Genomic DNA, 25,539 nt, shown 5'->3' on the forward strand with positions numbered 1-25,539 from the left:
TAATTCTAGAGTTGCTACAAAGGGCAACTGTTGATTCAAGTTAGGCGAAGCATACCCAGGATAACATGGAATCGCCTGAGCAGTGGGTCTTTGCATACCAGCATAATGTATTTGATGCTGGCAACTTTGACAAGATTGATGGGCATAACCATTATAATATGGTCGTTGATAACTGCTTTGGAAATGCGATTGCCCATTACTTACAAAGACTTGTTGCTCAGGTCCTTGATATGATTGCTGGAATGGGGGTTGTTGAGTTTGAACCAGCTCTGGTTGTTGGACCATTTGTTGTTGACCAATACTGGATGATTGACCAAGATGAGGAGTCATAGTACTTGTTTGAGCCTGAGTCGCTCCAGATAAGGAGGCACTAACCTGAGGTTGTGATTGAGTCGTTGAGACAAGTGGCTGTTGTATTGCAACCTGAGAAACTTGGGGTTGACATACAATAGGTAGCGCTTGTACTTGCGATGCAGTCACCATAGCAGGTAAAGTGGGAATATTCGACACACGGTGGACTGGTTGCATTGAATATACAACCCTTGGTTGTTGAGGCAATATCGGTACCCAACCGCTAGATGTAATTCCAGTTTGACCTGAACTTTGTTGTAAACTCCCATATGGTTGTTCTCCGGGAGGGAACAATGAAAAGGCATACTGCCCTCCATATGGTGGCAATCCAATACTTAAAGGGTAGATTGGCCTTTGAAGACAAATTGGATCAATTTGTTGAGTTTCAACATAAGAAATACCAGATGATAATCCAGATGAAGAAATAGGAACAGACCATGTCGTCGAAACAGTCCCTGATTGGACTCCAGCTTGTTGTTTATAACTTGCCGGGACAGATGGTATACATGCAAACATTGTTGGAGTAGCAGCAGGAGGTTCTGCTGCTGCTGTGTCGGATGACACAGTCCTAGATGTCGACGGTTGTTCAGACATATCTAGTCTATCCAAAAGATTTCCTAGCGATTCTACAAGAACTTGCGATGAAGGGAGACTAATTTCGAAGACCAACGAGGGAAAGGTGATGATTATTCCATTTAAAATAAATTTTAGACGCTTTGACACAACTTGTTTTTTCAATTTTTAAGAGTCGAGAAAAAACAAAAGATGACTCTAGTCTCCTTCGATTTTTAATGAGCCTGAAGTGACAAGTGCTCAGATGGACCTTTTCTGTTAAGGAGTCTGAAAAGGAACGAAAGAGACTGCTCCGGAAATCTAGGTACAGGGATTACCAAACCAATCGCAAAACTGCAAAATACTTTTTATGGTACGGCAGTCAATCTTCCCGAATGCTGTGTTTAGTGCATTGCGATCGATAGGGCGGCAGACACGGCTTCCTATGGATAAAGGATTTAAGCCTATAGGGGTCTCCGAAAATATACTCGATGGTACGTGGGAGCACAAGTCTGTACTGGCACTTATCGTCTCAAAGTGGAGGAATCACCCAACCATCAGTGAGGACAACAGTTACCAGGCTTTACGACGCTGGAATACGTCTCTAGCCTAGACCTCTAAATGTTGTGCGTTAAGTTCCAAAGCGTTGTTAGATTCATTGTTATAGACACTTTTGTGCCTTACAGCATGAAGCATGAAATGTCGATAATCTAAGGGATCCAAAGTCCCTAAACATCTTGTTCCTACCCCTAGAGGAACAAGGTCAGCAAACCACAGCACTAAATATCAGTTCTCCACCTGAAAACACTCAAAAACAAGCTAATTCTGGATCATGTCAACTGCTCCACTGAGCATCTGCGCTGAATGTCAACTGCTCCACTCTGTACCTGCACTGAATGTCAACTGCAAAGAAGGCTACCTGCGCTGGGCGAGTTTGGCCAAGTGGCACAGTCATTCCTCAAGGTGTCAATGCCCAGGAAGCTTCCAAAATGACACTTGGATCAGGGAATTCGACTGGTGATGAGTAAGAGGGTCTAGATCTCCAAGTGGAAGCAAGAACCTCCAAGTGGACTCAAGAACTGAAGAATAACTGAAGTGGGAGAGGACACTAGTCAGCTCCATGCCAAGCTCAAGCTGACTCATCCTTTCTCCAAAACTCCTATATATAGAGCTCTCTCATGAGGTCTAGGGGGGTTGGAATCTTGTGAATGTAAGGAAGTGCTGTTGGTTTGAGTATAGAACTATTGGGTGATTTGCTTGAAGGAGGTGAAGAGGAGATTTCTTTCTGCTGGGAGGTGATGCTGGATTGGGCCTTTTATGGTTGTATCACTTCCTGAACTTTACTTCTTCCATTAATAAAGCATTTGAGGTTCTTCTATATGCATGTGTCTCAATGGCGTATTGATACTTGTATATTTGATTTATTCTAATCCTTGAATCAATTATGAATGTATGCTGCTTGTAGTTTCTCCTTCTTGTTATTTTGCAGGATCTTGGTGTAGCTGGGCCACTGAAAGAGCAAGGAGCTGGGAGCAAGCAGCAAAGAGAGAAGATTGGATCAATCATTAGCGGAAGACAATGGTTAGTGGATCTCTTTCTCCCCTCTCTTACATCTCATAAAGAAGTAATCTTGAATAGCTTTGCTTTGATTGTTGCTGAGGTACTATCACCCTTAGAGTGGGATAGGGTCATTCCGTATTGGATACTTTTCCCAACAACAAATTGGCGACTCCGCTGGGGATCGTATCTTGTTGGTTGTTTGTGTTTTTGCTATTCATTTCATAAACACAGGGAGTACCGAATCGAACTGCATTTGGATCTTTCAAATGCAAAGTAGAGGGCAGCTACTCTAGCTCAGTTTCTGGCCATGTTTATGATTTGAAGAGCTGATCCACAAGGACTCTGAACAGCTCTTAGTGATAGCTTTTCATCCTCCTTTTCATCCCTTAGTGTGTACTTGACTGATAGCTTCTGATTTGGCCAAAAACTGTGAATTTTTGAGCAATCTGTGACCCGGAAACTGAGAAAAACGAAAGTTTGAATCTTCAGTGCAGGCACTGTGAAGGCAGTCTGCATTTCAGCGCAGTTCCCGAAGGGGCTACCTGCGCTGAAGGTCAAACTGCCAGTGTACTACCTGCGCTGAACCAGTTTTGCCTAGTGCTACTGGGGTTCCCTCCTGTTTATTGCCCTGTTTTCACCCTTGTTTTTTGCAGCCTGTTACCAGTCAATGTACCTATCTGAAACCAACTTTCCTTGCCACTATTCCGCCTCGGTTGTATAAAGAAACTGTATTTGTTCTTTGTGTATTTCTTATATCATTTGCAGTTTCCCATAACGAAAGTGAACTAGTCTTGCTATGGCCTCTTAGATCTAGACCTGTGATAAAGTGTCGTTCTGATCTTAAGAGTTAGTTTATTTGCTGTTCATAGCTCATTAAGCTTTTGCTTTCGTCATATGGTTTGAATTTATATATTTCTAGTGTCGAAACAATTAAATCTTAAGGTGTCTTTTGATTTTGGAGAAGCTTGTTTGCTTTCACTTGAAATTGAATTCAAAGTTATACAACATCTTTCTTTTTGTGTCGCACAAACATTAAGAAAGAGAAAAGAAATACCTGCATTGTGCATGTGCATTATGACAGTTTGCATGTTGATTTAGGAAAAAGTGCATTAGTGTGTGCTCTATGATCTGTGTGAAAAGATGTTGTCTTTCTTTTCCCTCAGTAGTTAAGATTTTCAAAGTTGAAAGATTGAAAAGCTTGCTTATCATCTTAGACTGCATTTAGGAGTGTTATCATACATCTCGTGGTGATCCATAAAGGCAAACTTCTAAACAAGATCAACCTTAAAATAAATTGAATTTACATAACAACACATTGAAACATAACGCAAACACATAGAGGTCTAAGCTAGAGACGTGTTCCGGCGTCGTTAAACGTGATATCTTAGCGTTGAGTGGTTGGGTGATTCCTCCACGGTGAAGCGATAAGTATCAATACGGACTTGTGCTCCCACGTACCGTCGCGTATATATTGGGAGACCCCTATAGGAACAAAGCCTTTATCCATAGGAAACCGTGTCGGCCGCCCTACTGATCGCAGTGCAGTGAACACAACATTCACGAAGATCGACCACTCGTACCGTAAAACGTATTCTGTGGTTTTACGAAAGGTTTGGCACACCCTCTGCCTAGATCTCCAGAGCATTTTCTTTTGGCCTTTTTCAAACTCTATAACTGAAAAAGTCCATCCGATCATTTGTCACTTCGGGCTCATTAAGACATCGAAGGAGACTAGAGTCATCTTTAGCTTTTTCTCGACTCTTAAAAAGTGAAAAACAAGTTGTGTCTAAAGCGTTGTTATAAAATTTATTTTAAACGGAACATAATCACCTCCTATTCCTACGTTGATCTTTAGGTTGAGAACATGGAATGTCCCAATCAAGGAATTCCACAGGATGGAAATCCTAGTCCTTTCTCCTCTTGGGGAGAAGTTGGTGCGCCCCACATGGCCACATTGTCGCTTCCAGGACTGACAATTGGCCTGCCGATTTGGCTATTCTCAACCAATGTAGTTCAGAACACCATGGTTCCTGAACAGTCGAGTCAACTGTTAGATCAGTCTAGAACTGCCCACCAACCTTCTACTTCCTATAACTCTTCCTCCAATCCTTCATCTTCGCAAGGTAGAGCCGGCAAAAGCCAAGCTCCCATGGAGAAGAAGGAGAAGAAGAAGAAGGAGAAGAAGAAGAAGGAGCCTAAGGCGACTGGGGGCAAGCAAAAGACATCTGACAAAAATCCACACACAGCACAGACCGGGCCTAAATCGCCATGTGTCATATGTAAAGGAGACCACTTCCATAGAGATTGTCCCTGTATTCCCCGGATACTAAGGGACTGGTCCCCTCGTTTGCACAATTCGGGAGCATCAACCTCTGATATCCATGTTGAATGCTTACCGTCAACCAGCGAAAGTGAAGGTTCAAGACAAAGGGGGGGAGCAAGATCCCCCTGCAGACTGTGTAAAGGTGATCACGCCATCCACCGTTGTCCCTTCTTAGATGAAGCGAAGAGAGTTTTGGAAGATCGCCCGGTTTCACCGTTGAGACTTCCTCCTGCATACAAAAAACTCGTGCCAAGTCCTTCGTTGGTTGAAAATACGGCTGGCCCGCTCAAATGGTCAGCTGAAGCGTCAGTCATTGAAAATGAACCTACTGAATCCAGACTAGACGAAAGTCTAAAGGTCGATACGGCAGTTGACCCGGTTCCGCATTCAGAGGTTTCATCTTCAAATGACACCGTCAATGAAGATTCATCTTCAAATGACACCCTCACTGAAGAGAATAAGGATGACACCATCCAGATTCTTTTCATCAACACCGACTCTGATGAGCATCAGGGCAATGCGCCCATTCCTTTATCGCAGGAAGGAACATCGTCAGGGACATATCCGGCCGTGTATTCGGTCCAACCACCAAGCAACCTGGTTGTGTCCTTTGATTGGAACCAACTAGGCAGACCCCGGTTGCCAGCCAGTATACCATTCAGAATCATCGTCCAAATTTACAGAATGGTAATGGCTGGAACTATCATTGATGAAGGGGCATCTGTGAGTATCCTTTCCTCTATTGCTTGGAAAGCACTGGGTTCCCCGGCGCTTTTTCCTGAGATAAGAAATCTCTCGGGTTTTCATAAAGGAACCAGTCGACCGTTAGGGATCCTCCCCAATGTGCCTGTTACATTGAAAGGGAAGACCGTTCAAATGAACGTGATGGTCGTTCAAGGACCCTTGGATTATAACCTACTCCTTGGACGAGACTATATATATTGCATGGGAGCTATAGTCTCCTCACTCTTTAGAGTAATGTGTTTTCCACACGAAGGAAGAATGGTCAAGCTCGTAGACCAACTTTCATTTCCGGGATCATGCATCGCAAATAGTCATATACCAACCCTCAATGGTCTATTCACTCAAGAAATGTCTCCACCCCCAGTCCTCCTTCCCGATGAGCGCGAGTGATTCGGAAAGATGGGACTGGAACCCAGGGGGCATGCATCCTAGTCTGCTTCGGGCAGAGAAAACCTTGGGTATAAGGTAGAATTTCCACGGGAGAATATGACTAGTCCGTACCCCGTCCGAAAGAAGGAAGAGGGGTTGTTCTGGAAAAAGATTCTTTTGTTAAGGTTACTTGTTTGACAAAGGTCATTCACCATTGTCTACTTCGGTAGACAGTGCCGAGGAGATGTTTTCGTTTGATGGTGTTAACAAAACAATCTTTGGGTAACCAGAAAGAGGCAAGCCTCCCTCAATAACATTAATGTTTTGTCTTTGAGTAGTGTTCTTCTCTTGTCGCAAGTAGCTGCTCTCTTGTCGCAAGTAGCTGTTCTCTTGCGATCTTGCAAAAGATCTATTAAAAGTTAGGCTGACGGGAAGACAAGTACCGCATAAGACCTGTTAAAAATAACGAGAAGACAAGTATTGTTAACATTAGACTTGCAAGACGACAAGTAGCTGTGAACACCCAAAGAAAAACAGAGGTGGGGGAGAGGAGGGGCAGCCTTGAAATTGTATTTTATACCTGGGGGCATGCAAACCTTTTGGAGTGCAAGCCAAGAGCGGTTATTTATCTGTTTTTTGGATTAATCGTTTCCTAACTTGCATAAAGAAAGGATGTGGGGCAAAGGTCAAAATTTGCCAAATTAGGAGCATAGCTTCGTGAGATAAAGCTCCATAAAAAATAGCTATCTCACAGGATACATTTCTTATCTTATGACTGGTATATTCGAGCAGTTTTACTGCGGAATTTATGCTCGTTAAAAAATAGAAAAGCGATATCCGAGCAGTTTTAGTACATAGTTCATGCTTGTTAAAAAATAAACATGAGATTGAGCAGTGTTTTGGTACATTCAAGCTCGTTAAATAAAAAATGAACCTACCCCGGTAAATAACCATTGTGATCGTAAATTTATTATCCATAAAAAGCCTTGGTCGTGTTTGCACCTGCCACCTCCATTTCATTTGGCCGATCGTTCACCTCCATAAGATTGTTTACCCATTTTGAGGAACAGCTGCGAAGAGTGATTTCACCTAGCCATCCTTGTGACACTGCCGTAATTGGAGAATTCCAACCTGTACCTGGAATTTGCTGCTATCCCTGTTTATCACTCGTTCCTCAAAAGACGAGTCTTCTTTGAGCTCTTTTCATCTGACTCGTAAAATATGAAAAGTTTGCCGAGTTTTGGCCTTCCAGCTCGTTAAAAGGACCGGAAGAGCTATCCCTCCCGCAGATTTTAATCTTTTTGGACCTGAGGGATTATTGCACAAAAAGGTCGAGCGCTTGTTTTATTCGGCTCGTTAAAATTATCGAAAACTCATCCCTTCTGTATTGTTTTATACTTTTTCGGACTTAAGGGATTAGATGACGAAAAAGGAATTTTGGAGTTAACTTTCTGTACCTTTTCAGACTCTCTAAAAATGAAAAGGACCGAGTTTTCCTTGTCGTTAGACTCGTTAAAATGATTAAATAGCGACAAACTTGTCTTTAGACGAGAACGAGTTTCCCTATCGCTAGGCTCGTTAAAACATAGCGATGGGCTTGCCCGAAGGGCAGGTTATAGAACAAGCATATGTTATCCTCCTCAAGCTTGACAAAAATAAAGAGGTACTGGTCAGAAATGATTGGGGAAAAATTGGGAGAACCTCAAAGCTTTAATGGTAGCAGGTCGCTCTTGAACATGACACTTTTCCTCCGTATCACATCGAGTTGGGTTGTTTCATTCACCGGTCTCATCACCATGGTCTTCGCCAAACCATCCACACTTGGGGTAATGCTACCGATCCATCGCATCAGTGTCGTTATATGTTCAAGAGATGTTGTTCAGAAAGAGTCAACCGTGTCCCATCCACTGCCATACATTATCCTTCATCCACCCATGATCGCCACCCTGAATCATATTTCACAGATTGTTTTCACCTCCACTAAAATCATTAGCTCCGTTCTGTGTCACTGATGTGGGATTCATTAAGGCCCTCCTTTGACGGATCGCTTCTTGTCGACTTCAGCTCATTATCCAAGAAGTTGATCTAGGAACACCCCCCTCAGTACTTTGAAACTTGCATGCCTCAATGGCAAGTTTCTCACTTCCGGCGACAGGTATACATCAATGACCTTCGAACAGAAGATTTTGCGTGGTGTTCGACGCCAAGTCCTTTATTCACACCACGTGAATGGTACTGCAGTACCTTGAGGGTCATTATCATTATCGGTGATTCCTCTCGCGCTTGTTAACGGTTTTCATCATTGACCGGTAATCAAGCGATGTCTTTCCATGTTCGACTTCAGCGCAATTCTCACATGGATCGACTTGTACTTAGAGTGAAGATCGAACGAGTTTGAAGACCCCGGATCTAGTTTCATCCATCCGAGCTGCGATATATATTCAGGAAAAATAAAGACATTTGATATGTACATCATTGCAGCAGATGATCATCCTACTCAAAGGATGATAATTTCAGCAGAGAATTATCAGTCTACCATCAGATGATCGTCTGTTCTATGTACCAAAATGAATTTATAAAGCTGAGCATGGGAATGCCCGCCTCAGCTAGATCATGAAAGCAGAATGAAAAATAATGTATTGTATTGTATTTTATTACAGGTCACCTCTCAGCGATTGAATGAACTTCGGATCCTCCTGATAAAGCATTTCACCCGATAAACGACCTCATACTTTAGGGGGCAACTGTTATAGACATTTTTGTGCCTTACAGCAGGAAGCATGAAATGTCGATAATATAAGGGATCCAAAGTCCCTAAACATGTTGTTCCTACCCCTAGAGGAACAAGGTCAGCAAACCACAGCACTAAATATCAGTTCTCCACCTGAAAACACTCAAAAACAAGCTAATTCTGGATCATGTCAACTGCTCCACTGAGCATCTGCGCTGAATGTCAACTGCTCCACTCTGTACCTACACTGAATGTCAACTGCAAAGAAGGCTACCTGCGCTGGGCGAGTTTGGCCAAGTGGCACAGTCATTCCTCAAGGTGTCAATGCCCAGGAAGCTTCCAAAATGACACTTGGATCAGGGAATTCGACTGGTGATGAGTAAGAGGGTCTAGATCTCCAAGTGGAAGCAAGAACCTCCAAGTGGACTCAAGAACTGAAGAATAACTGAAGTGGGAGAGGACACTAGTCAGCTCCATGCCAAGCTCAAGCTGACTCATCCTTTTTCCAAAACTCCTATATATAGAGCTCTCTCATGAGGTCTAGGGGGGCTGGAATCTTGTGAATGTAAGGAAGTGCTCTTGGTTTGAGTATAGAACTATTGGGTGATTTTCTTGAAGGAGGTGAAGAGGAGATTTCTTTCTGCTGGGAGGTGATGCTGGATTGGGCCTTTTATGGTTGTATCACTTCCTGAACTTTACTTCTTCCATTAATAAAGCATTTGAGGTTCTTCTATATGCATGCGTCTCAATGGCGTATTGATACTTGTATATTTGATTTATTCTAATCCTTGAATCAATTATGAATGTATGCTGCTTGTAGTTTCTCCTTCTTGTTATTTTGCAGGATCTTGGTGTAGCTGGGCCAGTGAAAGAGCAAGGAGCTGGGAGCAAGCAGCAAAGAGAGAAGATTGGATCAATCATTAGCGGAAGACAATGGTTAGTGGATCTCTTTCTCCCCTCTCTTACATCTCATAAAGAAGTAATCTTGAATAGCTTTGCTTTGATTGTTGCTGAGGTACTATCACCCTTAGAGTGGGATAGGGTCATTCCGTATTGGATACTTTTCCCAACAACATTCATTGAATTTATTTTAAGTTGATCTTGCTTATGAAGTTTTCTTTTTGGGTTCACCACGAGATGTAGATGTAATTCCTAAAATGCAATCTAAAGATGATAAACAAACTTTTATCTCTTTTGTGCAATGAAAATCCTAGCTACTAGAGGAAAAGAAAGACACAATCTTTTCACAAAGAGCAAAGAGCACACTGTAAATGCACTTTCCTAAATCAAGCCAAACAGACTGTCTATATGCAAATGCACATGCATGTATTTTTTTTCGACTTTCTTAGTATTGATGCTAAAAAGAAAGTTGATGTACAAATCTGAATTTCTTTTCAAGCGACAAATATAGATAAGTTCTTTTTCGAAATCAAAAACAGAGATGATTACAACACCTTGCGATTTTGAAATGAACACTTGTACTTGACACTAGAAAATCACAAATTCAGACCAAAGGCAATAGTAAAAGTATAATTGACCATCAACAGCAATCAAACTTTCTCCTATGATCGAAATCGACACTTGTGACATATCCAAATCAAAGGACGACAGTACGACTATTCTACTTTTGCAATGGAAAACTGTAAACGACTCAACAAACACACAAAAACATCTATAGTTCTTTTGTACAAAGGAGGCGGAATAACAACAAGGAAAAGGGGTTTTAAACAGACACATATACTGATCATAGGCAGCAAAATTCAGAGACAGAACTGGAAAGAATGAAGCACAAGAACCACAACTGCACAGGGCTAATCTGATCAGCGCACCCGTAACACAGAGAAACTGCAATGCAGCGCAGGTTGCCCTTTCGGGAAGTGCGCTGAAATTCAGGATCTCTTAACAGTACCTGCGCTGGGCTAGAAACGTGAATCTGTCTGGGTTTCGGGTCACAGTTTTCAGTTCAGCCTTTGCTTTTTGGCCGAGTAAAACCAATCAGTAATGCACAATCAGGGGCAGATCTAAGGAGGGTCTAAGAGCTATCACAAGGGCAATCAGATAGTTTGTGAAACAACTATTCAAATCATAAACAGATCCAGTGAATGGATTGAAGCAACAGATTTCTACTTTGCATTTGTTATGGCAAATGCAGTTCGAACGCCGCTTATAAGTTTATGAAACAAACAACAAAGAATGATACACAAACAAACTAATTAGACTTCCCCAGCGGAGTTGCCATTTTGTTACCAGGAAAAGTGTCTATTTAGAACTGCTCTATCCCACTAAGGTGTGACAGCTGCCTTAGAAACAAATAGAGAAAAACTACTTTTGTATTTCCTTTATGAACTATAGATAGAGAGGAATAGAAAGAACCAACCTGTGTCTTGCGCTAATCCTTTGATCCAATCCCTCTCTTCTTTGACAACCTCCAGCTACCTGCTCCCTTACTTGCCCAGCTTCACCAAGTACCTGTAAGATCACAGAAGAAGAAAACTATACAAAGACATGGATCTATATTCATAAACAACTTAGGATCAGATTTAAGTTAACCATACAAATGTAACAAGCATCAATGATACAAAAGCATGGAGGAAAAACTCAAATAGTTTTTATTGATAAACAAGAAAAGATCCAGGAGGAGTTACAACCGATGGTTCCTGACCCAGCATCAACCTCCCAGCAAAGAAGCCCCTCTTCACCTCCAACAAAGCATAGATCACCCAATACTCTGATGTTTGTCTCAAAACCAACAACAATTCCTTACAATGTGAAAAATTCCAGCCTCTGGATCTCTGAGATGAGGGATCCATATATAGATATGTGTAAGGAGGATGAGTCAGCTTGTGATTTGATTAGTGTCTTCTCTCTGTCAGTTCTTGCTTCCACTTGGAGACTGAAGGCCTCTTACTCATCCTTGGTCGACTTTAGTGAGGCAAGTGTCACAGGAGAATATTCTGGAAGCTTCCATTGTCTCTCCACCTCGCGGCCAGTGTATTTAGGTGCAATGCAACGCACCTAGCCAGTGGAGCAGCTGAAATGATCCTGTTTTGACTTATTCTGAGCAGTTTCTGGTGGAGCACTTCTGGGAGAAGCTGTAATCTGTTGACCTTGTTCCTTTAGGGGTTAGAACAACACTTTTAGGGACTTAGGAGCCCTTGGTTTATGGACATTTCATGCTTGGAGTTGTAAGGCACAAAAATGTCTATAACAAGGAGGAGGGAAAGGGAACATCGACGATGCACAAGAGTAGACTAATAAAATCGAGGAAGACAGATTAAAAGAAAAAAAGGAAGAGGACAAGAAATAGGAAGAAGAAAACAAAAAACAAAAGGGTCCATGTAAGCCTAAGATCGCGGTCACACCCAAAGTGGTATTAAGTGATCCAGCACTGCAGGCACATAGGGATCACATGAGGAATTATGCTATCATTTGTAAATTCATGGGGTTATGGCCCATAGAGAAGGTGCTACAGGCGTGGATTAAATATCACTGGAAACCTAAAGGGGATATAGACCTACATATTGGGTCAAACGGTTTCTTTATTGTAGTCTTTATTAACATCGAGGATAAAGACAAGGTGTTTGAAGGAGGACCCTACTTGTATGCAGCTGCAGGCCTCTATATGTGACCTTGGATGATGAATTTTGTCCCAGAGCATGAGACTTTCACTTCGGTCCCAGTTTGGGTACGACTCTACTCCTTACCAGTATATTACTGGCAACCCGAATCTTTATCAGCAATAGGAAATAAGTTAGGACATTTTGTTAAAATATCTGAGGCAACCAAAAGGGGAAAGTACACCTCCTTCGCCTGCATATGTGTGGAGATGTATCTCTATAGAGCTCTACCGAATGAGGTGATCCTGGAAGTTTTTTATGAAGAATGGGTGCAAACAGTGGATTGTGAAGATATTCCTTTTAGATGTCACAAATGCCATTAACATGGGCATCTATTCCGAGAATTCCCTCTCAACAAAACAGAGAGCAGAAGTAAAGTTACAGTAGGGAAAGACACTGAGAGCTTTCATAAAGTTGGAAATAGAGGAAAAGGAGGTAAAAGGTTGCAAAAGAAAAACCACACAGAGGGGCAACAGACAAGTCTGAATAGGTACAAAGTACTAGAAGAAGAGGAAGAGGTAACAAAGGTAGATCAAGTCATGGAGGGCAGCCCAGGGCAAAAGGAAAAGGAAGAAAATAGTGAGAAGACACAAGACACTAACCAACAAAATGGGACTATGTTGAGCAACATGGAATTGGAAATGGACCAAGAAATGACCCCGAGTGAGGTGGAAACGGAGGATCATGAACTGTAGGATATTCTCGAAAGAGAACACCTAGATCTGGAAAGATTCTTGAAACAGGGGACCATGGGAGGTGTGGATTCACTACCTCAAGAGGAGTTTAATAGAGTGCAGTAGCTGTTTCTATGGAGAACTCATGCTAAAGGGATGGGAGGGAAAAGAAGCCTCGAAAGGTAGGAAAATGAAGGGGTTAAAATCATGAAAACCACATCAGGACTTGCTCCGAGAAACCCAGGAAGGAAAAGGGGCAGAAAAAAACAAAATGAGCTATTGATGGAATGTTTAAGACTAATGATAGATTCAGGTAAGATGAAAGATCTAACTAGCTACTCCTTTACAAATCTTTCTTAATGAAGTTCACATCTTGGAATATTAGAGGTCTAGGAAGTAAAAGGAAACAAAGTACTCTTAACAACAGAATGAAACACGAAACTCCTGTTATAATTTTTATCGAGGAAACTAAATGTTCAATTCAAAAAATAAGAGAAATACACAACAAATGGCTTAATAGATATGAATTTCTAGAAGTCAAGGCAGACAAAACAGCAGGAGGAATTCTTACACTTTGGAACCCCCAAAAGATTGGCATAGTGGATGTAGAGGCATATATGAGTTATTTATCAGTGGTTATTTAGCCTTTGGTAGATAGGGATATTTATTTAATCACAAATGTTTATGGCCCTCAGAGACCTGATGATAAACTCAGGCTACTCACTTCTCTATAGGATCTAAGAGATAGACATTTAGGAATACCATGGATTCTGGGCGAGGACTTTAACATGATCAAATCCCTGTTAGAAAAAAAGGTGGGACCAGAACTATAAGCAGAGACTCTATAGCATTTCAGAATTTTATAGACAACATGAAGCTAGTTGACACAGATACAAGTAATGGCCTCTTTACCTGGAACAACAAAAGAGGAGGAGAGTCTCAAGTAGCCTCAAAGTTAGACAGGTTCATAATCTCAGAGGACCTTATGCTCACAGACCTTGATATGACAATGATAATTCTCCCCTTCGGTGGCTCGGACCATTGGCCTATTCAATTTGAGGTTACTAGCATTAGAACCCCAAAGAACAAACCTTTTAGATTTGAAAATATCTAGCTCACCCATCCAGAATTTATTAGCAACATTGAAAAATGGTGGAAAGAAGATCTGCAGATCTAGGGAATGAGAATGTTTCTATTACACAAAAGATTGAAACACATCAAGCTCAGGCTCAAAGATTGGAATAAGAATGAGTTTCGCAATATTTTTGAAGCGAAAAAAGTTGTTGAAAGAAAAATGCAAGAACTTAATCAAACCCTTATCACAGATGGCTTTGATGGGGAAAGAAATGAACAAGCCAACAAGCATCAACAGGATTGGGAGGACTTATGTAAACAAGAGGAAATATTTTGGAGACAAAAATCAAGAGTTCAATGGATAAAAGAAGGGGAGAGAAACACACGGTTTTTCCACAGATCTATAATGGAGCACAAGCCTCACAATAGGATCTCGACGATCAAGGACTCCAGAGGCCAACTTATCAACACCCATAAAGATATAGAAGTTGTGTTGGTTCAACATTTTCAAAGCATAGCATAGGAATCCTTCTTAGATAGATCACAATTTATCAGGGACTTCACAAAGCACATTCCTAAGCTAGTAACAAGAGAATATAATTACAATCTTAATAGGTCGGTGAATGAAGAGGAGGTTAGTGAAGTCATCAAAGAAATGTAGAATGGAAAAGCACCAGGCCCAGATGGTTTCAATGTAGATTTCTTTAAAGCATGCTGGAATATTGTCAAGCAAGATATTCTGAATGTAGTGGAGGACTCCAGGAATAATAGAACCATATTGAAGGTGCTCAATACATCCTTCATCTCCTTGATTCCAAAACAGGACAATGCTACGACTCCAGACATATTGAGACCTATAGATTTGTGCAATGTGGTGTATAAGATAATATCCAAAACAATTATCAACAGACTTAAACCCCTTCTTCCTACTCTGGTTTCTGTGGAGAAAACAGGATATGTGGAGGGCAGAAAAATTCTCAATAATATCATTCAAGCACATGAGGTGGTTCATTCATTGATGAGTAGTAGGCAGGCGGGAATGATTATGTAATTGGACCTAGAAAAGGCTTATGATAAGTTAATTTGGACCTATATTAGGAAGGTCCTTCTAGCTTTTGGATTTGACCACAACTGGGTAAGATGGGTAATGGCCCTGGTGACTTCCTCTAGTTTTTCAATTCTGGTTAATGTTTCTCCATCTAAGACATTTAAACCTTCAAGAGGCCTCAGGCAGGGAGATCGTCTCTCCCCCTTTCTCTTTATTCTCATGATGGAAGGACTTGGACGAGCAGGCTTTGACCCATCAACAATTTGTAGATGATACCATGCTACTGGTCATTCCCATGGTCAAAGAAGCACTAGCTTATAAACAAATCCTGAGTGAATTTGCTATGGTGGCTGGTATAGAGGTAAGCCTCTCCAAATCAAATATTATCTTTTTTAATACTAACAGTTCTATTCAACGGAATATCTCCAGAATTCTGGGATTTCAAAGAGATATGCTACCTTCCAAATATTTGGGAGTATCGCTTACAGACAAACCTATGAACAAGACTGTTTTGGAGCCAGTGGTTAATAAGCTGTAGGACAAGACTCGAAAATGGACAATCAGATATTTGAACTTGGCGGGTTGATTGGTGCTTACAAAAGTTGTCCTTTAAGCAATCCCCATATTCATGTTTTCAGTCCTTCCAGCTCCAAAAGGAGTTATGCAACAATGTAGAAATATTCAAAGAGATTTTATTAGGGGTAAAGTGGAGGAGACGAAGAAATGGGCCTTGGTAGCCTGGGAAACAATTTGTAAACCTAAAAAACATGGAGGTCTTGGACTGGATGATCCTGAAGTGCTAAAAAAAGTTTTAGGGGAAAAATTATGGTGGAGATGGATAAAATATTTAGATGCTCCATGGGCTCGAATTTGGAAAGAGAAATACACAAGTAATTGGCAAAACAAGGACCACATAAGGATGTCTGGTACCATAAAAGGCTCCCACATTTGGAATAAAGCTTGGGAGAATAGAGGCATAGTTCAAAATAATAGCTTCTGGGAAATTAGAGCGGGATACCTGGCATGGTTTTGGGAGGATAAATGGCAACAGGAACCTAAATTGTTAAGAGAGGACTTTGTGGATCTCAAGAATGATACTGACACCAAAGGGTTACTAAGGGTAAAATATTTTTGGGATCAGAAAAATAGTGAACGAAAATGGAGAACCTGGAAGAAAATAGAATATAGGGATGATAGGCCCTTGAAAGCAAAGGATGATTCTCTAATAGAAATTTTGGACCAAAAAAAAATTCCAATATCAGCTGATCATGACCAACTTAGATGGGGCAATAAAAATGAAGGCACCTTTAACCTTAAAGAGGCAAAGCGCTTAGCCTTGGAGCTTGATTCTATAGAACTGGATTGGGTTTGGAAGAATCTCTGGAAGAACCAAGGATGGATGAAAACCAAACTGTTCATGTGGCTGGTACATCATAAGAAAATTCTGACTTGGGAGAACATCCAGAAAAGGGGCGTTTTAGGCCCATCCAGATGCCAGTTATGTGAGTCACAAGAGGAGACAATAGAGCACCTCCTCAACACCTGCATATTTACCTCCACATTGTGGGATGGAATTGCCTTAATTTTCGGACAAACAAATAGGGACAGAGGAAGCATTACCAATACCCTTAGCAAGCAGAGAAGAAATTTCTCTAATTATGAAATGATAAACAGAGCTTGGGCTTTAACTCCAAGCTTCTTAATATAGAATGTCTGGAAAGAGTGCAAAAATAGAATCTTCAAAAATAAAAAAAGTTCCTCCCAGAGCATCATGGAATAGATCTTAAGACAACTTAAGGAGACGGTTAGGACTTTAGTGCAAACATCCCCTAAAAATCTCCCTGCAAATGATGATATGCAGATACTTCTTCAGTTGGGTATGTAGGGGCTTATTCCTTAGGGCAAGAACAGGATGGTAAAGCAACCGGTCACTGAGAAAGACTTTTGGCATCCTCCCCCTTAGGGATTTATGAAATATAACATAGATGGGGCCTCAAAAGGTAATCCGGGTATATCTTATTATGGTGGTGTGTTAAGGGATGAAAAGGGCTGCATACAATACATTTTTCATTTCAATTTGGGAAGAGCCACAAACAATATGGCGAAGCTAATGGAACTTGAGAAATGGTTAGAAATCCTGAAGCATGACAATCTTCAGAATATCATAATTGAAGCTAATTCTGATCTGATCATTAATTCGGTCAAGAGAATCTGTTGTGGTTTAGCTTCAGAAAAGGTCTCGAGACACTGGAGGCTGCTTCATGTATATCAAAGAATTCATCTCCACCTTCAGAACATGAGAACCTTAAGTTTCACACATGTGCGAAGGACGACCAATAAATTGGTAGACATACTTGCTAATAAAGGGGCTCTCTGCACTAAAAGCAACAATAAATATAGATGGCAAGAGGTTCCACGAGGCAGGTTGAGGGATGATTGTCTCAACCAGGTGAATGAGGACCGAGAGATATATCAACACAGAGATTGTCAACAGTTGCAGAGGCTAGGTTTAGTCGATACACATTTAATATGAAGTGGTTTTCTAGAGGTAATTTTGAAAATGGTACGCAGGCCTTTGTTAGCTTTTTCAGCCCAGAACAACTCAGACACAGAGTTCTTGGGTGGAAGTTGTTCGGCAGCTTGCAGATTTTTGCTAAACTTTTTCCTAATACAGATCATCTCAGTTTTGCTCGGTGGGAAGAGGGGATGAAGAGCCTTCAGTTAGAAGGTACAACAGAGTCCCACCATAGGTACATAATTGTTGGCAATGGTTACAGTGAACCGGCGTGGTTGGTCTATAGGTTTTCGGGTGCTCGGATGGTGGGAATCCCTCCTGGTTTTCTTCAAAAGGAGACTCCTCTCATCCGTTGGATCAAGCGACTGAGGATCAAGGGTGGAGAGTCAAATTGCAGTTCGATGGGTTCAGGCCAGAGTCTTTGCTTCCTCAGCAGACTCGAAACTTTCCTCATAACAACCTGTTGTGTCAATACTGCCCTCAAGGTGGTTTACGGATTATCGGAAGCTCTCAACACCGGGAGTGGTTTCACTAATTTAAGCCCGATGCCACTCAACATGCAACACGTGGCTATAGTAGGAGAGAGAATACCACCCTCATCGGGCGGGTATTCTCTGGGCTTCTTTTCCATCCGATATGTTCCTCAACCATTGGATCTGGCGAGGTGGATCAACGACCTAGATGCATCATGCAGGTTGGTGGGTCTGGGTCTGAGGCATGTCTCTCTGTTATCGTCTGTGCTTATCTAGCTTCATGGCGGGCATCAAGGAATTTCGGGCGGGCCACATACACATTGTTTATTCCCCTTTTGTGGACCCGAAATCTGAATAGTTGGGGGTTTAATTCCTTTTCGGGTCTAGTTACAGTTCCATCTTGTTTGGTTTTCTTTCACTCCGTTGTAATGGATTATAATGCATATGTTTTGTGAAGGACCTTTTGTTAGGGGAGTGTACCCATGGCACAATGGTTGAGCCTTTGGTTAGTTGCCCCATACCCTGGGGGGAAAGTTAATTCTATGTCCCCAGTTTCCTTTGGGGTGGTTGTAATTTATGTAATTAATCCTTTTTGGTTATTTTGAATAGAAGGCACGACTCTTGCATTAGCAAAAAATAAGAATCTGGATGCTACTAATATTATTTACTGATGGATATTTGTCTTTACAAGGAATCTATATGGTTATTGTCATTTCCATTTCTTCATATTTCTAATCAACAAAACTATGTGTCCTTTGTTGTATATCTTTAAGCTACAATTTCAAGTTGCTTGTCTACTCCAATAACTTCATATTTTCCATTTCATTAAAATGAGAAAATTTTCACTCATAGCTCATACCTTTGTTTAAGGTTTCCTCCATAATTTTTCTCCATTCTTCTACCTCCTTTTCCTCTTTTTCCAATTCCATGCTTATTCCCTTATAGTCTTGCATAACTTCTTATAACATTCCTTGTACTTATCTGACTGAAGTATATTAGAAACAACATATTGTTCCTTTTTCTTCTTCATTCTCTTAGAAGTTTCCACTATTTTTAACTATATATCTTTTCAATGTTATTTCCTCCTCTGAAATGATAGATTTATAAGTCTATCTATCCCTGCATTTCTCATCTCCTGCACACACAAAGCACATATTAGTTTTAAAAACATGAGACTTTAGAGTCTCTGTGGATGCTTCTAACATCCCTTGCTACTACATTATTGGGAACATGAAACTGTTCATCAAGCCCTGTTCTACTACAACAACTTCTCCCTCTTTCTGGTTAATGTTAGAATGCTCAAAATCGGGTTTATCAATTTCATCATCAAAAGATAAAAATTTCTCTGTCTTATTCATATCATCTAAAAAAAACATTTCCACCTTAAGCTCTTTTTACATTATTACGCTTATCCACTTATTACTCTGATTGTCTTTATAAGACAATTATGCCTTTTTACCTTCTCCTATAACAACCTTGACTTCCTACTCTCCATCTTCACCTACAACACCTACGCTCATGCACCAATCATCGAAATTGAAAACAAAAGTCTCTATTATCACAAACTAATCACCAAAATAAATTTCCTTAGCATCTTGTTTATCCACACTTTCTCCAAGAATTTCTCCGTTCTATGGTTCATAAATGAACTCTCTTATCTCCTGTTGAACTACTCTAAGTTCTTACTTCAATCTAGCAAACATCCCTTGTCTCAATTTCTTTTGCAATGAAGGCCATCTTACATTATTTTTCTTCATTCACCAACCATATTTTTGGTTCTCCTACAACAACTATTTCAAATGATTTAATTATGCATTCAAATCAATCATGTACCTCTCAAACTCTTCATCACTCATCCTCCTAATGCCAACTTCCTTGGAATTATTCCTTATTTTATTGTGACTTCTCCTCGAACCTTGTTCATGATTATTAGTAGACATTTATTCTTATTCTATGAACATTCATTGTCCACTTTGTGAGTTGCAACAAGCCTTCTCTTTCTGTCTCTCATTGTCTCTGTCTCTGGAAATTCTACCCAAAATCACTGTGGAAATTCCCGCACCAACTTCTACCCAACTTCTATGTGTTGGAAGTTGTCCTCTTCCTCTGGTCCTTTGTAATAGAATGCCTTTTTCTTCTTTCCTTGAGAAAGTCTACTCCTCAGCTTAAAAATATGTTAGGTTACTACAATTTAAACTACTCCCTTCCTCATTTAAGAACTTATGTTTTCATCATCTTGAACAATTCATTTGCTGTTGTTGGGTTTTGTCACAATTCTCCTTTCAAAATTCTGCTTTGGCTGCCACTTGCAAACATTAATGCTTATGACCAATGTCAATAATAAAATATCAATACTTCTCTATGAACTTCATTTATAGATAATTCTTTCCACACATCCTTTGTCCTTTCCTCATGCACCTCATATATATTCTCTAAATTTGAGAGCATTTAGCCTGCTTCAAACTCCTCATACAGTAAATATTTTCTGCACAAAAATTGATTCCGCAATCATAAATCTTCTATTTAAATTGGAAAATATTTTTTTTACCTCATCCAGATCCAATTCTTCCAAAACTTTTCTTTTGATTCTTTATTCTAATATTTTATAGTATTCTTGCTCTGATACCAATTTGATGTAAGTCCAATGTTGAGCGTACTACCCACGATCCCAGTCTCGTCTAAAATTCACTTCCTTCAATCCATTTATCTATTGATTTATGGGATTAATAATCCCTTTATCTAAATTACACTGGGATGATTGAAAAAAGAAAGCAGGAGGAGCTGAAAGGGTGCACAACCCTTCATCAAAACCATCGGGCACAAGCTTCTAATATCTCACAGCTTCTCTAAATATCTTCACCCTTCTAATTTACTGCAACGCCCATGCTCTTTCATTTATATAAATAGCCCTGAAGCCAATTTCCTTTCAGTAAGACTGTGCAAGGTAAGGTCCTTCGTATGACCTCCCTATATATACTTGATCCCGACAATTTTACATTTGTGCACAATCCTCCGAGCATGGTCCACCACGTTTGGTGCACTCTCTCTCTCTCTCTCTCTCTCTCTCTCTCTCTCTCTCTCTCTATATATATATATATATATATATATATATATATATATATATATCCATATATATATATATATATATATATCTACATACATATATATATATATATATATATATATACATACATATATATCTATATATATATATATATATATATATATATATATATATATATATATATATATATGTTCACTAGAAAAGAGCCTTGATGTTGAGGTCTCTATTTAAGTGTGTAATTTAATAAATTACAAGTTTGCAAGATTTATGGGTATGGCCCACTCTTCCACACCACATCCCTAAACTCCTACGTAGCTCTGCTTGTTTTCCTTTACAGTAAGCCACTCTCAAAAGCTTCAATTGATGGGTAGATGAGTTGACAAACCACTGGGGTATAAAGCCTCTGGGAGGTCCCACTTCGATTCTAGCCTTCAACCTACTTTCCCTGGTGCCTAGCTACATTAAAAAATTGATTTGATAAGTCTTCGGGTAAAGTTGCTATGAATTACCTCTTAATTTATATCTCGGGTAACAAAAAATTCCCCGTTGAATGTTGAAATTTATCAGTTGTTATTCATACTAGCCCAATACTTGGCTCCTTGCAATACCTGCTTATAAAATTAAATGACACTCAGGCTTAAATGACGACCAGGGCAACATGATTTTTCTTGTCAATTGGTGCCTCCGTTAATATTTGGATCCTTGGATCCCAGTGATTTTAAACAAGAATTCTTTATTATTACAAGCTTTTGACCTTTCATCTCGCCATTATGCATTTTGTCTCCTAACTCTGTCAAGTACTGTCTTCTGGCAATATTAAGTAACAGACTTCCATGGAGACTAAAAAATGCCCAAGTGTTGTGTCTATTCATCAGTCCTCCTTATTGTCTTGTAACTCTCGGTATTGATTTCTCTGTGTATCAATGCTACCACTCCTTACTCTAATCCTTCGTCCATGGTGCCACTCTGATTGTTTACTACAAATGGATCATTAATCACTCAATTGATCATGTTGAAAATGGCAACAAGAAATGTTAAAAATAACATCTAAAAATTCTAATTTAATTTGTCCTTGAATTAAATTGTAACTCTGTTCTCATAGAAACTTGTAATAGTTAATTAAGTTAAATTGACTTAATTGACTTGGGAAATTTGAGTTGGCATGTAGAGCGATCCCTAAATTTTAGGGGCCCATGTTGATTTCTTTGGACTTGTAATTAGATAACTCAGTCTAACTAAGTAATAGTCAGTTAAACTAGTTCTAACTATTTGAGGAACTAGTAGAGGTCTAGTAGTCGAGTAGTGCACCAGTGCATCACCAGTACCACACCAATTAATTGGAGATTCACTCATAAATAACTCATGCATGTCAGTTCATAGGAAGACCCAGTTGAGATTAGAGTTCAAGGAAAATGTACTACCAATTGTATAATTTTATGAATTTTACAGATGGTGCATATAATTAGTTGAGGACTTATGTTTGGATTGCGCAGTTTTGAGAGTTGATTTCCCACTAAATATGGGTAGATTCCTATAGTAATTGCACAATGAATTAGGACATCAGCAAACAACAGAATTGGCTAAGTGTTGGCTTGATATGGCTTGTGAGTCAGAGAGTTAGATTGTACTAGTGCAAGAATTATTTAGGATTAACAAGCATTGTATTTTATTCTCAGATCTTCTAGTTAATGCAATATAGATAGTAGGGGTTTTGTGCAGTTTCTTTCCCCGAAGAAATATTGTGTTATGTTCCATTGATATTATTCCTTTTCTAATTATTCTTTTCATTAATCAATTTTGGTTTCCGCTAAAGAGTAGAGTAGATTCTTGTTTTGTGTTTTAGAAAATCACATAAGCTGTTGAATCTACAGTATAAATCTACATGGTATCGGAGCTTAATACAATATAGAAGAGGATATTTCGAGTTTGGAATTTAGGTGAAATAGAATTTGTAGTTCATACTTCAGAATCAACAATATGGATTTCTATGGTTTGAGACTTAAGTATGCCTTGGATATCAGCTCAAATTACATAGCCTGAAAGGATAGGATGGAAGCAGTGTTGGAAAACAATGGCCTCAAGGAATTCATAGATCATGAAATTCCTAAGCCTCCAACATCGGATGCTCAGACATGACGATATGGTGATCCTAGCTCTTCTGGGACTTCCCAAGAGATGGTATAGTTACCAAGACTCTATTAATTAGAGGGAGAAGCTACCAAATTGGGAATGATTGTGGTCATGTTTAGTACAAGGAGAGATTAAGAGGAACACGAGAGATGGAACCTCTTCCAAAGAAGTAGAAGAGGACTTTGCATCAGTGAGAAAATAAAATAAATCCAAGGGAAAGAAGTCCCAAGGTGAGGCGAGAGGCAAGAAGCAGGACTTGTCGAATGTTAAGCGTTTGCATTGTCATGAGTGTGGGCTCTATGTGACAAATTTCGCACAAAAAAAAGAAAGCAAGGAGCCAACAATAGCTGTAGAAGGTGAAGATCTAGCTTCACAATTCGAACTTGATTTCACTCTCATTGCATGCATGGCTAGCACTGTAATGGGAAGTGTGTGGTATCTCGAAAGCAGTGCCTCGTTCCATATGCTGGGGAATAGAGATCTCTTCAGTGAATTTGAGGAGAAATACCTCAAGTAGAACATAGAGTTTGGAGATGAAGAGAGGTATAGCACTACCAGGATCAATACAATTACCTTCTAGAGGGAGTCTGGCTCCCATCTCATAATCACATATGTGATGTATGTTCCAAGACTAAGAAATAATCTTGTTTCCATTGTGGTATCAGAAGACCATGGTTACGATGTGATTTTTAGTAAGGAAAAGGTTTTCCTTAGACAAATTGCCATGGGACAGGTGAAACAAATCGATGTGCGAGTCAAGAACCTATAAGCTCTCAAGGTCAAAGATGCATGCAAATCATTGAGGAGTAAGCCAAAGGTAAGAGACTTGGTGTTCGAGAGCGATAATGAATTACCTCTCAAGATGTAGCCCCAGAAGCAACCTCAGAAGTAGTCTTAGAAAGTTGTGGAGCATCCACAATTAGAGAAGAAGATAGGAGACCAAGTGGAGAGATCGACTCAAGAAGAGAAGAAGCAACCTTTGAAATTTGTGGAGCAGGGACAATTGGAGAAGCAGAGAGGAGATCGAGTGGAGACATCCACTCAAGAAGATACCTCTATTAGGGGTAAATTTCGAGCCATGTGGGAAAAGGGAGCACATGCAGCCATACCTCAAGGTGAGAGGTGGGGTGATGTGAAGTATTAGTCCCAAGAGTGCATAAATTTGGGCACGGTCCATTGAGATGTTTTGTCTCATGGATCATTACGTTGTTATGGGAGCCCACAATACACACTAGAAGGATGGATCTGTGGCAGTTGATGCAATTAGATATTAGAGTGACAGAGGTAGAGGCTAGCAACAATAAGATACTGGGGACTGCAGACCAAAGTTGACAGCAGTGCAGATGGCACAAAGGCAGAGCCACTAGAAGTGAAAAGTTTTTAGTCGATAGAGGTAGAGCTAGTAGTAGTTAGAGACTTTGGTGATAGATGCATCGTACTAATACAGGTAGGATGGTTTTTTTTTTGTTTTTTTGTTTTTTTGTTTTTTTTGTTTTTTTTTTTTTTTGTTTTTTGTTTTTGTTTTTGTTTTTTTCTTTTTTTTTTTTTGTTTTTTGTTTTTTTGTTTTTTTTTTTGTTTTTGTTTTTGTTTTTGTTTTCTTTTGTTTTTTTGTTTTGTTTTGTTTTTTATTTTTTTTGTTTTTGTTTTTTGTTTTTTGTTTTTTGTTTTTTGTTTTTTGTTTTTTGTTTTTTATTTTTTTTGTTTTTTCTTTTGTTTTGTTTTTTCTTTTGTTTTGTTTTGTTTTGTTTTTTGTTTGTTTTGTTTTGTTTTGTTTTGTTTATTTATTTATTGTTTTTTTTGTTTTTTGTTTCTTTTTTTGTTTTTTTTGTTTTTCCAGTTTTAGAAATTGCAATAGCAAGAACACTAGAGGGAAGTGTTGCATGCATAACATTCCATCGGTACCAGATCGAGGCGGAGTTGAATTCCTTTCTTGTTGAGAGGGAGTGTTGAAAATGGCAACAAGAAATGTTAAAAATAACATCTAGAAATTCTAATTTAATTTATCCTTGAATTAAGTTGTAATTCTATTCTCATAACAACTTGTAATATTTAATTAAGTTAAATTGACTTAATTTACCTAGGAAATTTGAGTTGGAAGCCTATCTAGATTCATGTAGTGTGATAGCTGTTAGAGACTCTGGTGATAGATGCATCATACTAATACAGGTAGACTTTTTTGTTTTTGTTTTTGTTTTTGTTTTTTTTTCAATTTTAGAAGTTGCAGCAGCAACAACACTAGAGAGAAGTGTTGCATGCATAACATTCCATCGGCACCGGATCGAGGCAGAGTTGAATTCCTTTCTTGTTGAGAGG

The sequence above is a fragment of the Pinus tabuliformis genome, chromosome 6, assembly GCF_031772625.1.
Source record: "Pinus tabuliformis cultivar Carrire ecotype Pingquan chromosome 6, CPIR1, whole genome shotgun sequence".
NCBI lineage: Eukaryota > Viridiplantae > Streptophyta > Pinopsida > Pinales > Pinaceae > Pinus > Pinus tabuliformis.